Below are 17,258 nucleotides of genomic sequence, written 5' to 3'. Positions count from 1 at the left end.
GGAGAAAAGCAGGATATTTCCTCTCGCGGTGCACATACTATTTTTTCTCCTACCAGGTCGAAAATTCGTGGAGGAGTCTGAATAACTGCCCCCTGGACCATCTTACGCCATCGCTGTCTATTACCAGCTGCGTGGATGGCATTATGGATGGAGGTGTTGAGATTAGAGCATATCTGGTCCGACCAGGTTATTGGACTTTGCTTTGGGGCTTTCTTCCCCATACTTATTTCAAGGGTGAACCGATTTTGACATTTTTTATTTATTTACTGAAACCTGGTTCTCTCGTGTTATTTTTTTTATTGCAAAGATGTGTGGACGAGCTCACAGCTCACCTGGGGCTAAGTGGTTACCGGAGCCCATAGACATCTAACATCTACAACGTAAATGTGCCACCCACCTTGAGATATAAGTTCCAAGGTCTCAGTATAGTTACAACGGCTGCCCCACCCTTCAAACCGAAACGCATTACTGCTTCACGGCAGAAATAGGCAGGTCATGTGGTGCCATTTCAAGATCAAGATCCGACCATTAGCTTTTGAGTTACCTTTAATAATGCAAATCAAATTCACTTAGACTGTATTGATGATATATTTATTTTCATTTCACTAAAGTCAGTTTTCTGTTCTTCTTAAGTTATTCTTAAAGATGTATCTTCGAATATCTCCGCACCCGTTTCTCTTTTGTATTGAAACCATAATATAAAATAGTTAACAACTAATAATGGCACGTAGAATTGATAACATTAATCTGTGAGTCACGCAACCTTTGTATGAAACAGGTAAATAAATATGTTTATAGGCGATAAATAATTGAAACAACTGTAGTACTGTTTGAAAGGAATATAATCTTAATCGTTGCGTTTGGAGAGGCTATAAATGATGCTCTGTTTTGCTTAATAGAAGCCTTCTCTCTTGAGCACGCATGGTCACTCTTGAACACGCAATGGATAACAAATTAGAAGAAGAGGAATTAAAAAAAACTTTGCTCTTTATTTTTGGAGTACGGGCGTTACAGTGTCGAATATTGAGATAGCAATGTTCTTATACATAGTATATTTCTCTAAGTGTCCATAATTAATTAATACTAAATTGAGAATTTATTTATTCATTAGTCACGGTGGGAGGGAGATTTGTTGACAAAGAAAATCGTGTTAAATTGCATCCTCATTAACTCGTTCACAGAACTGGTGGTAGGACCTCTTGTGAGTCCGCACGGGTAGGTACCACCACCCTGCCTATTTCTGCCGCGAAGCAGTAGTGTGTTTCGGTTTGAAGGGCGGGGCAGCCGTTGTAACTATACTGAGACCTTAGAACTCATATATCAAGGTCAGTGGCGGCATTTACGTTGTAGATGTCTATGGGCTCCGGTAACCACTTAACACCAGGTGGGCTGTGAGCTCGTCCAACCATCTAAGCAATAAAATAAAAAAAATTAAATTTATTTCCTTTATCTGCTACCTGTAACACAAGTTCTTTACGAACTTATCACGGGACCAGTTAACGTGGCGTGATTGTTGATAAATATTTATTTATTTATTATTTATTTTATAAAAAAAAAACTCTTCGTCGTAGCATCATTATGTTAATCTGGAATCTTTCATTTATACTATCTTATTTTAAAATAAAATTAGTGTGCCAGTGTGAATTGACCAAAAAGTACCGATTTTCCCCACTTATATATAATAATATTACACAATTATATAGAACCAGTGATATCGAATAATAAGTACATTACCAAAACGTCAAAGTGCTTTTAAATAACGTTGTTTTTCAATGTTTTTCAGTAATTCACTTTGCATAATTTTACAAATGAAATAATAAATAGACTGTACAAATAGCAGCATTGCTCATTAAATATAATGTAGTGAGTCAGACGACCTCAAAGTCTGCGTAAACATTTTGTATTTGGTTATAATTAATCGTGGCATTGTCTCGTCCGACCTTAGCAGACTGTTGCAGTAAAGTGTGTGCTTAAATGGGTTTGGGAGCCGGTGGTCTACGATCACTGGATGAATGCAAAGCTCTTTAGTTTGACGCGAGCCCGTTGGGTTTCTCGCCAGATCTTCTTAGCGGGTCGCCATTCCGATCCGGTAGTGGATTCGCGAAGCAGCTGCTCTTGGAGCCGGATTCTTCTTAGGTCTCCTTTGGAGCCGGAGTCCGACATAACCCGGTCTATTACGAAAAAAAAGGGTTCCTTAGGAGGCGGTCGGGCAGCTGTTAACAAATCCCATGCTTTCTGGATGATCCCGTATTGGCCTACCTATTCTGATGAAACTGGAAAAGGCCTTCGGACCACCAGTAATACTTCACACCTTTTTTACTGGTGGTAGGACCTCTTATGAATCCGCACGGGTAGGTACCACTGCCCTGCCTATTTCTGCCGTGAAGCAGTAAAACTTAACTGGAACCTCGAGAAGGAGATTTCATTGCTCCTACCGGGAGAAGTTAAAATGAAGTTAGAGTTTGTGGGCAGCGGCTTGGCTCTGCCTCTGGCATTGCTGAAGTCCACGGGCCACGATAACCACTCACCATCAGGTGGGCCGTATACTCGTCTGTCTACAAGAGCTATAAAAAAAAGCACCAATGTAGGCAAATGATAATTACGTTTTTACAAAATTTTATTTAATTGCTTCCTAGCTTAGAAAGATTGAAGTGTTTAACTCAATGTAAGGAAATGAAGTAAAGTCGTGAGTTTGATTGTAAATAATCGTGTGAGCAATTCATTACATCATTGTACGATTACTATAATTATATTAAACGTAGCTTGATTATATATAATTCGTCTTTTAAAACACAAGGCGCATTTGCCAAGTTACACGCTGCCAGTTTAGTTACTTACAAACTTTGGTAATAAACCTTATAACCTTATAACTTTTGTAAGCCTTTGAAAGAGCTGAAGTCTATACTAGGTTCAAAGACCTGTTTTACTGATCTCCAGGCTCCCTCCTTCTTAAGATAGATTAGGTTAGGTTAAGTCGTGAACAGTTGGTGCGGACTAGTGTTGAGAGATCATTAGGTGTTATATTTTAAGAAGGTCATTATGCGTGTGTGTGCGTGTGTGAAAGTGTGTGTATTTGTGTGAGTGTGTGTATGTGTGGGCGTGTGCGTTCACCACCACGTTCTGAGGCATTTGCGAGTCTTAAAGGATAAGAGTCCGGTGCGTTCGTATGTAGCGATGCAACGGTGTTCGAATCTCGCTGGCGGGTACCAATTTTTCTAATGAAATACGTACTTGACAAATGTTCACGATTGACTTCCACGGTGAAGGAATAACATCGTGTAATAAAAATCAAACCCGCAAAATTATAATTTGCGTAATTACTGGTGGTGGGACTTTTTGTGAGTCCGCACGGGTAGGTACCACCACTACGCCTATTTCTGCCGTGAAGCAGTAAGGCGTTTCGGTTTGAAGGGTGGGGTAGCCGTTGTAACTATACTGAGAACTTATATCTCAAGGTGGGTGGCCCGTTTATGTTGTAGACGTCAATGGGCTCCAGTAACCACTTAACACCAGGTGGGCTGTGAGCTCGTCCACCCACATGAGCATTAAAAAATAAAACCTCATGGATTAAAAACATTTTAACATGAAAATCATTTTTTTTATTACCCTCGTCGAAAGACGTGCACACAGCCCACCCGATGGTGAGTGGTTACCGTCGCCCATGGACGTCAGCAATGCTAGGAGTACAGTTAAGCTGCTACCTACCCAATTTTACACTTTAATTCTTATTAAATGCGATGCGTGCATCATTATGTTTGCAAGCATTGCCTTTTTACGTATGTTTTCTCTTCATAAGTATTTATGTAAACATCTTTAAGCATCGCCATGGACGCACACATTGCGACATTAAAATGAGTACAAAATTTTCATTTTAATATTGCTTAATTTAATTGATTTACGTTGTTCAATTTATCTAAAACTATAATATCTATAAGCTGTTATCTGAGAATGTGTTTTGATAAACACTCACATATCTAACAAATTTCACGATCGGTCTTTTTGTGGCCGAACATGTAGAGATACTGTTTTGACTGAGATTTTTATTGGTGGTAGGACCTCTTGTGAGTCCGCACGGGTAGGTACCGCCGCCCTGCCTATTTTTGCCGTGAAGCAGTAATGCGTTTCGGTATGAAGGGTGGAGCAGCCGTTGTAATTATACCTGAGACCTTAGAGCTCATGTCTCAAGGTGGGTGGCAGTATTGATGTTGTAGATGTCTATGGACTCCAGTAACCACTTAACACCAGGTTGTGAGCTCGTCCACACATCTAAGGAATAAAATTAAAAAAAGATAAACCCGCGGCCCAACTGCTGCTATGTGGTTAGAGCCCTTAGACAGCAGCAACTTTAATGCGAAATAGTCTAGTCTAGTAGAATAGTCTAGTTTAGTCCGTTAACTGACCAAGTTATGACCAAGTATAGCATAAATTTGTACGAACAAAATACTCTTTGTAATGTTAATATAAGAAAAAAATATATAAGATTTTCTTAGGCTTTTGTTGTGTAGAGGGATGATACAGCTCACGGCTCATCTGGTGTTAAGTGGTTATATGTTATCAGAACATGTTGGCCGCAATACACCTTGAATCATGATGATAAATTCAATAATAAATAAATAAATATTTACTAACAATCACGCCACGTTAACTGGTCCCGTGATAAGTTCGTAAAGAACTTGTGTTACAGGTACCAGATAACGGAAATAAATGTAAGATTTTTATTATACACATACTTAATATATTTAATAGACATCCATAACCCTGGAAAATACTTTTTTTTATATATATCAGACAAATATCTTCCCGTGGCGGGATTCGAATGCGCGACCCTCTTGTGTAGTGACTATGTCACTCACCACTACACCAGACGGCCGTTAAGAATGGTATTACATAATAGCTACCCTACTCTTCGAATTGGAACGTATGCCTGCTTTGTGGCAGGAATAGGTAGGTAGGATGATGGTATCTACCACCAGTAAGAAAGACGCGCGTCTTATTATTTTGATGTACGTATGTATTGCAACAATGAGTTACCGCACAACCAAATAGGAACTCTTATTCCACAAATGACGAACGACAATAGATATGACGCGAATAATGAGACAATGACGCGTCTGACGCGTTTCCTCTGTAAGTAGGACGCGGGTCAAGGATCTTGCAGGGCACGTTTAAATATAGGAACTTCAATTAAAGGGCTCGATTATCAACGGGCGGTCTGGAAGAATGTTATATACCTAATGCATCTTTCTACTTCTGCGAAACGAGACTATCGGTAATTGACATATGTTGCGAATTTTTTTTATGGGTGGAAGAGCTCACGGCTCACCTGGTGTTAAATGGTAACCGGAGCCCATAGACATCTACAACGTCAATACCGCCACCCACCTTGAGACATGAGCTCTAAGGTCTTACTTTTAACAGTACTGCCCTACCCTTCAGACCAAAACGCATTACTGCTTCACGGCAGAAATAGGCAGGACGGTGGTACCTACCCGTGCGGACTCACAAGGCGTCCTACCACCAGTAAATCCCAGAGCTCCATTTTTTTTTAATTGGTATTGATGAGCTGATGATTTCACTAAATAGGATAACCCAATCGAGTCCGCAATAAGCCCTACCACCGGTAATACACGCTCACCTAGTAGTTGACTATGGTATAAAGGAGCAAGATCTAAAAATAGTCGGCGAATTTCATCAGAAAACCAATTACAATTTGCAAGTCCGAAAACCAGTTCGGAATACCTTCAGACGCCCACGCAGCGTTTACGAAACAATCCGTCCGCATGCATACCTTCTAACACAATATCCACAGACCTACACTTGCGTCGCACTTCTGGAGCGCAGACCCCAAAACCTCATGCCTCAAGGTGACCGGTGGTAATCATGTTCTGATGTTCCACGGTCTCTGATAATAACTAAGCATAATTGAACTAATTTATTATATACTACCCACCCGCTCTCGCTACGCTTCGTGAAAATTTAATTTTGTTATTGATTATGAAAATAAGAACGCATATTTTTTCCTACCAACTTTCTTATTTAATTTTTTTATTGATTAGATGTTAAGTGTCTACCGGAGCCCATAGACACCTACAATGTAAATGCAGTCACCCACTTTGAGATATGAGTTTTAGTGTCTCAGTTTTTAAAGTACAACGGCTACCCCGCCCTTCAAATCGAAACGCATTACTGCTTCACGGCAGAAAAAGCCAGGGTGGTGGTACCTAGCCGTGTGGACTCATAAGACGTCCTATCACCAGTAATTACGCAAATTACTTGAGATGTAATTACTTGACACTTATCGTTATACGAGTATTTTAGGCAATTAACAATATATTTTTATAAATTATAGCCGATGTGTTATTCTGATGTGTAAGCTTTATTATTGTAAAATTCGATCCAAATCCATTCTGTAGTTTTTGCGTGAAAGAGTTTCAAACACACGTCCATACATTCTTAACTTTCGCGTTTATAATATTAGTAGGAAGTAGGATACTGTGAAAAGCTAGTGCCGGATAAATTTAATCTAATCCAATGCAATTTAAAAACAGAATCAGAACGAAGATGAATTTGGCGATGCAGCTTTCAATTAATTAGAGTATATCTAATGTTTCAAATTTCAAATAAATATTAAGAAATACATAGTAGCAAAATCATAAATTTATTAACGTTATTATCCATTTATGAATAACGAACAAGCAGTTGACCTGAAACGTCGGGGTCGGTCGCGTGAGACGACTGCGGGTCACGACTGAGCCATTAGGTACTTAGGGTAACTACTGTGACCACAAATTTACGTTTGGGTTAAACAAAATCTGAAGAATCCATTAATCATATAATCAAAGCAAATATCTTAATATGCATATAGGGTCCTAACAAAATTTGAAGAGTCTTCTGATCTTACCGTGATTTTTAGATAATGAATGATTAGTCCATGAATCCATACAGTGAAAGCAATGACCTAAAGATGTATAGGTAGTCCTAACCCTTCAGTTGTATTTTGGGGATGAAGAATAGAAGCTTAGCGGATAAAATACCCTCAAGATGTTTGGGGGCGCGAAAATATGATGTGACATAAACCTAGAGTCGTCTTAATGAACCTTTCCATCATCAATAAAACGGTCCTATTGAGGCATCGCACTCATGTTTTGAGTTTGACATTACAAAGTTTTTTATTTATTGTTTAGATGAGTGGTCGAACTCACGGTCCACCTGGTGTTAAGTGGTTACCGGAGCTCATAGACAACTACAATGTAAATGCTGCTACCTGTGCGGACTCACAAGAGATCCTGCCACCAGTAATATTGGTATACGGGTAACGTACGGGTTAAGGTAGCCACTGACAGCTAATTCCACTTCATCGTGGAAGGCGTTCCTGGATTTAAAGAAGAGGACTTTGACCGTGGTATTCCTACTTATTAAGCTAAAGTTTTGACTCTCCTTCCAACATGAGGGGTACGGGGGATTATGAAGAACTGCCACCATATAATGCAATAAAACTGATTATAATCGACCTGGACAGTTATCCTCTCATTGTCCTGGCTTTGGGATCCAGCTACCACCACACGCCAACAGAGCCATAGCATCCTCTGTACATCGGTCCCAGCAATCAGAATCACCAAATAATCTCCGAGGACGATCCCTTTCTTTCTTCACTTCATGGTCACCTCAGTACAGTAAAGATCATGATACACCTGCGGCTATCAATAAAACTCACTTACGTAACGTATATCAGTTTCTTTCGTGTCCATTGAAATACCGTGAGCACTGAGTGAGTTGGTCCACCGCCCTATCGCTTCCCGACCTGTCGTAACGGCCAGAGAGTGGTCATCAGCCCACTAGAGACAAGTTGACTATATACCTGCATATAATGATATGGAGTATTTCAGAATGAAGATTCAGCGAAGCACTGCTCTTGCTAGGGCCAGTGTTAGTAATTCTCTTAGGTTGAGCCCGTGAGCTCACCTACCGGTCAGCGTGAAGTTGGAATAGTCCCTTAGGAGTTAGGCTACCAATGATTGGGTAAGGAAAAAAAACTGCCAATTTTTCCAGCTGGGATGTGTCACTGCTGTACACCCGAGCTAGACAAGTGGTATTAACCCTGTCATCATTAAATTCGCACTATAGATTTGAAGGAATAATTAAACACTTAAAATATTGCATGAAGTAACTACATGCCTCACGATAGTATCTATCTCTCTCTTGTCTTGCTAAAAATTCAGTAAAACCCCTTTCATTGCTTGGCCTGTATTTGAAACTGTAATTTGATAAGAAAAAAATCATGGCTTAAGTGCAATAACACAGTAATTCATTTTCCAAAATAACAAAAAAATAAGTAAGTTAGATTGTTGTTGGTAGTCATTAACCAGTGAAATGCCTTTCTAAATTTTACACAGCTATACGGCTGCGATGGTGGTGTAATGGTCAGCATAGTTGCCTTCCAAGCAGTTGATCCGGGTTCGATTCCCGGCCATCGCACTCTTTTTGTATTTTTTTTCCAAACTTATATATTTTTTTATGCTTATTGACATTTTTCTTTGTTTCTTATGAACTTAATTACTGTTTTCAACTATCGCGACAGATAAAATTAGCAATTTTTCACATTATTTTTCATATTTCTGAACATTGCGTTCATAATGTGAGATGTGTTCGCAAAGATTCTTTTGTTTTTTTTTTTTTATTGCCCTTGTAGGCAGACGAGCATACGGCCCACCTGATGGTGAGTGGTTACCGTTGCCCATGGACTTCAGCAATGCCAGGGGCAGAGCCAAGCCGCTGCCTACCGATTCTTTATTGGCTGCCTGTTGTTCTTGCTATTATACGCAGATGAGCACGCGGTCTACTTGATGGTAAGTAGTAAGCGTCACTTGTTGTTATGGTAAGGCCGTCAGCTAGTCAACCTGAATACCCAATAAAAAAAGGTTCGGTTAATATACTGTTTGAAATCACATACTCATTACTGGTGGTAGGACCTCTTGTGAGTCGGCACGGGTAGGTACCACCACCCCGCCTATTTCTCCCGTGAAGCAGTGCCCGTGATGCGTTTCGGTCTGAAGGGTAGGGGCAGCCGTTGTAACTATACTGAGGCCTTAGAACTTATATCTCAAGGTGGGTGGCGCATTTACGTTGTAGATGTCTAAGGGCTTTTCCAGTTTCACCAGGACAGTTGGGCTAGTAAAGGCTCAGCCAGGAGGGTGGGATTAGCTAATAGGTACCCGAGCACCCCCGAAGGAGATCTAACAACTCATGAGCAGCTGCTTCGCGAATGAATCTACTACCGGATCGGAATCGCGACCCACCGAGAAGATCCGGCGAGAAACTCAGCGGGCTGATGCATGGGTTAGGTTGCACGTGTTAGCAACTTAGAATTCTCTGAAACTTTCACTAAGCTCACTGATACAATAGAGTGAAAGCCGTTGAAACGTCTTTAGCCATGTTGTTGATCCTCGAAGACCCTTGAGAATGCCAGTATATTGCCTACTAATACCAAGCTAGTCGTTTTGCGTCTTGTCATTTAAATTGGTACGACCGTAACTGGTTATGCGTAAAATATCACGATAATTAAATTACTGTATACACCCTTCCGTATTTTCACAATTAAAATTGAAATTTAGATGTAATTAAGACCACGTGACGTGGAAGCCACGCTGTTTACGGCGCAGGCGCGAGTTCTTCCATAAATGGGCCGGTCTGCGCCACCTCAGTCCAGTCGAGGCCAGGCCGTCGGCAAGGTCGTGTCACACGCCTTCCTACAGGGGTGACTGACTCGTAAAAAAATTCGCACTACCACGTGCTATTTACAATTTTGATAATCAGAATTCGTTAAAGCTTAAGAATAGGTTGAATTGTAATTACATGCATATTTAGCGGCCTACATACGACCCTAAAATCAGTTGCGATATCGGGACAGTGGTGGGGAGGACCTTAAATCGTACCCTAAATCACCTCGTGTAAAGGCAAACCGTAACCCGATTTTATTGTTTACCCTAAACTCTAAAATCGCTCCGGGCGAGCTCACGATTGAGGGACGATTATCGTCCTGATATCGCCACTGATTATTGGGTCGTGTGAAGGCCGGATTACTACAGGTGGCAGTGCAATTGCTTGGTATCGAAACTATTTTGGTAGATGTTATGATTCTTTCTTTGGACTCTTTAGGCACGACTTCTGAACATGTACAATTAATTGTCTTTAATTTTCATGTTAAAAAACGGTACTCGATTTTTTTTAGGCAAATGCCATTTTGTCAACGCACAATAGAGTTGCACTGGGTACCAGGAAGTAACGAGATCAAAATCTGATCTTAGAATAAATTAGAGTCTAGTTCCGCCATTGACATAGTCATATATCTCATAATCTCGCGACAAGGTCCCGCCTTATGACCATATATTACGTTCTGTGATTACCAGATGGCTTTATCGACAGGTCTTGAGGTTATTATAAAATTTTCTGGTAAATCTTAAGTAGAATTAATGCCAAATTAGTCCAGGTGCATCTTGCATTCCGCTCGTTCATATGAAAAGCTTGCTACCGCTAGTTACTTCTCCGATCCATAGCCGTCATCGCCCGAAACATGTCTGGTCAGATCCCCCTCATCCGCTCTCAGTGTTTTTCGGAACTTGGTTGATTACGACGAATAATTCGATGAGCGAACTAACTCATAGACAATACCCACTGAGTTTCGCGTCTATAAACCACTCAACCTTCCACTCAATTTCACATCGATTAGCCACTCACGCCTTGAAATAAATGACTGGTGTGATACCACCTTTTTTATGTGTTTATAGGATACCATCCATGTACCAGGTTCTACAAATCTTCCTGTTTCTGCCGGGAAGCAGTCCCATTTAAGTCCCATTTCAAGGATGGGATAGCTATTCAATACAACAGAGACTACAACCTCATCTCTGTAGTGAATCAGATCGGTCTATGGCCTACGATAGGCATTTAATACTATGGAATTTCTCTTATGGGCTATACAAAGCATATCTCTGCAAACTTCAAATATATAAAACCGATAGTCTGGGTGTAAACTTATAATGAATCTAAGACACATATACCTATTTTGCCTATCTATCTGGCAACCTAGAAAGGGCTATGCCAGCTTTGCCTTACGTCTAGGCGAGCTCACGGGGCTCAGTCTGGCGAATTTGCTAAAACTGGCCCTAGCAAGAACAGTGCTTCGCAGAATCTACCACCGGATCGGACACACGTGTGGAAATTAGGAGTGTTCTATTGTACGATCGATCGTGGATCCCAAATAGCACCGTGTGATAGCGATGCCATTATTTTCGATTCAAAATGTCAATCCTAATCGTGATCATGATTTAGATCCGAACGATTGATTCGCCGAAGGACCGTTTGACTCAAAAGGTTAATGAAGGAAGGTCGCCAGTGGATTTAACTCGGTAAATCATTTTTGTATTTTAGTTTTACTTTAAATATTTCGTTGGCTCAATATTGGACCGATAAGAAGTGTTTCTGGCGAGACTGTATTTTTTCGAAATTTATCAGTCGCTGATGCTGTAGTGAAAATCACGATGCCATAATCAGATCATGCTGTCTGTTCAATACTTTTATGTTCGAAGACACTCTCCATCACCAGCAAATAGACCCACCCTAGTTTGAGTTATTTACTAAGAAGCAGATGGACTATTGAAGCCTCGTATTCATCACGACGATATTAAAGAGGTTTTGAAGATTGAATTTCTATTGAATAATGTCACTTATAATGATGTGCGAAAAAATTATTCATAGAGCCGTTAGGGCAGATCATAGGGTAATGTGAGGGAAATAAGTTATATCAATTTTTGGGCGTTCAATGTTGGCGTCCCATAATTTCTCTGGTGAATGGCCTTGGGAGAATCTGTGTTAATAATCTGACTAATAGTTAGAGCAGACAATACTGAAAGATTGATGGTAACTGGAAAGATTGCAAGTAAAAGGTCTCTGGCCGCGATCCAATGTTCTGGTCCGACCAAATCCGCACCACTCTGGATACTACAGCTTACGATGCCATACGCACCACCGAGAACAGAGGACATCATCCTAAGAAGGCTAATGGGAGGAGATGGTCACGACGCTCAGACGAGGAATGCGACTCAGGGATGAGGAGTTAGTGCAGTTGTTAGCGATCTTGACCGTTGCACCGAGGGTCGTGGGTTTGATTCCCTCATCGGGCAAAAAGTCGTGTGACGAGCGATTTTATTTACCCTTTGTCTGGGTGTTTATTATTTATTCATAAATTAGTAAGTATCGGTCTCCGATTCCCATAGCATAGGGTCTCCTAATTTGGGACCGGCTGACTATCTCCCGGTATTTATTTGTTATTATTATTATTTTCTGCAGCTTATCTTAGCCTGCAAGCAACTGGACAGGCAGTGAAGCAATAATAGTTACACGGCAAGCCCACAAAGTTAATGAAATTCAAACATCAAATATTAATAAATGTGTTTTATGATTTTTATTTCATGGTTATTTAATGAACCATTAAATGATTTTACGAGTTATAAAAGAGGTTTTTTTTTCTGTTTAACGAGGTTAACGAGTTTCTAACATACACTTGCTATGCTTAGTTAAATATAATGAACATACATTTTATGCTTATTTAAAACTCAATAAATAATGTGTTTTTGATTGGTCAAATGATTCTGAGTAATGCTGGCTTTCGAGTTAAATTCATCAGTTGGCAACCCTAAAGGAATTCACACAGTTCGGGGCTAAATTCAGTGGAATTGACGATAGTATAAAAAGTTTTTCTCATTTTTTCCGGAATAAATTTTTGAAGTTATACTTCTTTAGGTGCGTTATGAAAAATTGATGAGAGTGAAATTTTACGATGCGCGCGCACCGTGACACAAAATTAACAGAATGACGTTGTCCACTAAATAGCTCATTACAATACGACCGACGTAACTTGGCGAGTCTGAATATAGCGGCAGGTGAACTTTCGCGCATGTACACTCGTAAAAAAAAGTGTTATTAGCATTCATTTTTTAGTAATATAAATGACAAAATTATTTTTATTTACGATTATGCCACTGCAAGCATCTTTAGTCAAACAGTATGGATTAAATCTGACCCCGTCTGTGGTCGGGTCTAAGGACATGATACATCTTAAAACATCATGGTAATACTGTGAATGCTAAAAATTTGGGTGCTATAACTTATCTATACATATAAATAAAATTGGAGTGTCTGTTTGTAATATTGAAATAACCGCTTTTTACTACATGCATATGAATATATATACGGTACATACACCAAAATAATATTTTTTACAATTTTTGTCTGTCTGTCTGTCTGTTTGTTCCGGCTAATCTCTGGAACGGCTGGACCGATTTTAACGGGACTTTCACTGACAGGTAGCTGATGCTATAAGGAGTAACTTAGGCTACTCTTTTTAAACAAGCTTCGCTCCGCGGCGTCACCCGCGATACGACAATAACCGTGGGTAACATCGCGGGACTCAACTATCAATAATAAAATTTAATGTTTCCGAAGCGAAGCGAGGGCAGGTCGCTAGTCTTAAATATATATCTTAATCGATTATATCGTACTTGACACAGTTTGAGTTCACGACGGAACAACGCGGACATGGCAGGTCAATACACGGACCTGTATAATGACCCACTCCTTTTGTATTCTGCGAGGACGAAATTATAGTCCTTAATGTCGTTGTAATTACTTCTGCACGTTGCATACGTAGTGCATTTATATGTGCGTTAAAATCCAACACCTCAGGTTCTATTCGAAGTCATAATAGCTTAAAATTTGGTTTGTTGATGTTCTAATTGGTTGGCAGCCGACTTAACCTAACAGGTGTATGGCTGTAATAAAGAATAAAAAAAAAAAAAAATTTGGTAAAGGCCTCATTATGTTTCCATTTACGTTGGCCGTTACCGTTACGTCTTCTCACTTTACTGATATACCTACCTGATAGTCTCGTGATTAAGGAACCTGAAAAACAATACCACGGGCTACGGGCACGATTCCCAGTCTCATTACCTTTGATAAGAGAGCGTTAAAGGTATTTGTATCGTAAGCTAAGAAGAGAGAGAGAGAGAGAGTATTCTTTATTGTACACCAAAAAAAAAAAACAAATGAACAGTGCGATACATTAAAAACAAAAAGTACAATTGGCGGTCTTATCGCTAAAAGCGATCTCTTCCAGACAACCATCAGGTGGACAAGAATCATTAGGAAACGAACTACGCGCGGTGTACCATTCCAGTGAAATACATATACATATATGTACACATACATATACACATACATATCTCTGTAAATATACATAAAATTAATACAAAGTATTGGTATAGGTTGATCGTCAAAGTTTAAAGAGGCCATTTTATTCAACAAGTTCGAAGTGCTCCTAATAAACAGTCGATAGGTCTTCGGAAGCGCTAATTGTCACTAGCATTAAGAGTCGTTAGGTGCACTTGACCCCGATCCAGATCGCTGCGGAAATATCCGGTTCAAGGCCGACAGAACTGGTTCCGCGATGCACTTTCACTCTTGATGTTACTCGTGAACTGGATCGTTGTTGATGCAGAGAAATTATGTGACGCGAGACTATCTATAGTATGCGGTTTTATTAATGATTTTTAATAATACTGTTATTTGGATGGGTACACTAGAAGATGGTAGATGGAACTTACTGGTGGTAGGACCTCTTGTGAGTCCGCGCGGGTAGGTACCACCGCCCTGCCTATTTCTGCCGTGAAGCAGTAATGCGTTTCGGTTTGAAGGGCGCGGCAGCCGTTGTAACTATACTGAGACCTTAGAACTTATATCTCAAGGTGGATGGCGCATTTATGTTGTTGATGTCCATGGGCTCCAGTAACCACTTAACACCAGGTGGGCTGTGAGCTCTTCTACCCATCTAAGCAATAAAAAAAAAACGCGATCTGCAATGTGTCCTATAATCGCCTTGCGTTCTGCCTGATATTTGCTCATAACAATTGTTCACCCTATTTTTTCCAACTCCTAAAACCGTCACTAGAGAGCGTTGTAATACGCAAATCCGTTGTCATGGTACCCTTGTCATAAGTGACACCATCCGTAGATTATTGATTTTTTATTGAATATACGAGTTTTTCTAATCCAAGTTTATTTTCATAATCATCCCTCGGAAAGTCGAACAACAATTATGTCAAAAAAAGAACATAGGCAAGCTGATGGAATGGTATATGGTGTGTATAAAGCTGAAACCAACTACGGCCTCCTCCGAGATTTGGTTTGATGATAATTCATCGGCTATATTTCATAATCATGTTAATTTCGTTAAGCACTGTCTCATATCAACTGTCAGTCGGAGCCGCCCAAATTCATGATTGAAACAGTGTGCTACAAAAAGTTCGCGTGGGCGCCCGTCTAGAGAAGCCTTGGTCTAATTAGCGTAGTCGATTTAAAAAAAAAAACGAAACAATCGAATGAACTTAGTCGATTTGTTAAATATCGATCCGTGGGCTTCGCTGCGAGGTGTCGCAACAATCTTACTATTAGTTTTATATTCGGCTTTTGAGTTGTAAATATTTTTAATTTGCGTGAGGTACTACAAAAAAAGAAATATATTTTAAAGTTTAAATTACAATTCATGTATTCTTTTAATGAGAAATCGGAAACTGTAAATATTCTCTCGTTGTGCGCGTTTGGGATGGTATGGACATATTGTGATGAGATGAAATGAAAATGAGGTTGGTAAAAGAATGTTAACTTTGAATGTGGAAGGATATAGAGGAAGAGGTAGACCTAAGAAGAAATGGATGGATTGCGTGAAAGACGATATGTGTAAGAGGGGAGTGAGCGAAGAAATGGTATATGATAGAAGAGTATGGAAGGAGAAAACATGTTGCGCCGACCCCAGGTAACTGGGAGAAGGGCAGGATAATGATGATAATGTGGCGTGGTATTATTGCGCCGCCCGTGGCGTTTTGGGCTATGAAGCCACGGGACTCGGAGGAGGTAATTTGAGTCAGTAAATTTTAAATGTTATAGGATTAATGTAAAATATTGCAAAACTTGTAAACATTCAGCATCTGAGCGTGTTTGTTCCGCTTACTAATGGGTTTTTAACACCAGTAACATGGGAGAAAATCTATGCCAACATATAGAGAATGTCTCACTGATGCTAATTCGTTATCCTTTCCTCCTCCTCCTGTTTATCGGAATAAAATATCCGACAAGAATCTAGAAAGATACTAAGCTCCGACGTGAAATTGAATTCAAACACAGTGGTACAATAGTCAGATTCCTTATCCATACGAGCAAGGAGACGTTCAGATTAAATAAAATGATTGACATTCGAGAACAAGTAGTAATTCGTTTTATGTCAAGTCATTCATATCCCGGACATATTTTTGAATGAGAAAGTGGGTACCTACTAAAAACATATTGTTTGTAGCTTAGGTTCTAGTAATTGTTTTAAAGTCACTTATGCTGTATAAAATGTCTCCATTTCCATCATCTCACTTCGCTCGTAGACAAGTAAGCTTCATTAACTTGTTGAGCTTGCATAAGTTAAGTTATAAATCAAGTTACAAGGGCAGATTAGCTTGGCACACATTCCTGTCTGCATATTAACTTTGATAAATTGAAATCTACTGAAGCCGAACCTAGACCGCGTGCAGGAACGATATTGTGATTCTCCTGTAGCCATTATTAGTGGGAACACACTTTTTTTTTTTTTTTCCTGAAATTGTATGTTCCTCTCTAGATAACTCTATATGGTGGTAGGCCGAATTGAATCCAACTAATTTATAATAGGATGCTGCTTATTCCTTCCGTAAAAATAGTACATCAAAAGTAGAAAACTGTCCACGAGACGTAAAAGTTTTAATAAGAATGAAAATTCTCTATATATGTCTTCATTCGAAAATTAAGGTTGTTTGAGTTTTAATAATATAAATATAAATGCTCAATACAAATATTAACTTCTTTGTAATCGATTCATATTTACTGTCAACTATATTTTACACGCATTTAAATCTCAGTCTTATACTAAACTATCAATCTTGTATGTTAATTTAGCAGTATTTATCACACCTTTATAAAGAGTCATTATTTTAAATAATACACTCTAAGCTTAGATTACATCACTGCACTTGTATCTAATTGTGAAGCAATTATATTGCAATATAAATAATAAGGCCGTTATTTTTACTTCACGATATTGCTCCTTTGTCGTGGAAGTCATTCGTTAGGCACGTATTTTATTGGCAAAAAATTGCACCTGTCTGTGGAATTCGAACACTGGCACA

The 17,258-nt window shown here is 39.5% G+C and overlaps 2 protein-coding genes and 1 non-coding gene across 3 annotated transcripts in view; 2 read left to right on the top strand and 1 right to left on the bottom strand.

Moving 5' to 3' along the window:
• Positions 1-17,258, bottom strand: part of LOC101740827 (vitellogenic carboxypeptidase) — a 281,799-nt gene that overhangs the window by 225,775 nt on the left and 38,766 nt on the right. The window lies entirely within an intron of this gene.
• LOC101741675 (GAS2-like protein pickled eggs) overlaps positions 1-17,258 on the top strand; it is a 73,717-nt gene that overhangs the window by 40,004 nt on the left and 16,455 nt on the right. The gene's annotated exons all lie outside the window — the stretch shown is intronic.
• TRNAG-UCC (transfer RNA glycine (anticodon UCC)) lies at positions 8,404-8,475 on the top strand. Its single transcript has one exon. It is a non-coding gene; the product is annotated as a tRNA-Gly (tRNA).

The sequence above is a fragment of the Bombyx mori genome, chromosome 16 (genome assembly GCF_030269925.1).
Source record: "Bombyx mori chromosome 16, ASM3026992v2".
NCBI classification, from domain to species: domain Eukaryota; kingdom Metazoa; phylum Arthropoda; class Insecta; order Lepidoptera; family Bombycidae; genus Bombyx; species Bombyx mori.
The sequence above is the reverse complement of the archived record's forward strand: the minus strand, read 5'-3'. Positions and strand labels throughout refer to the sequence as shown.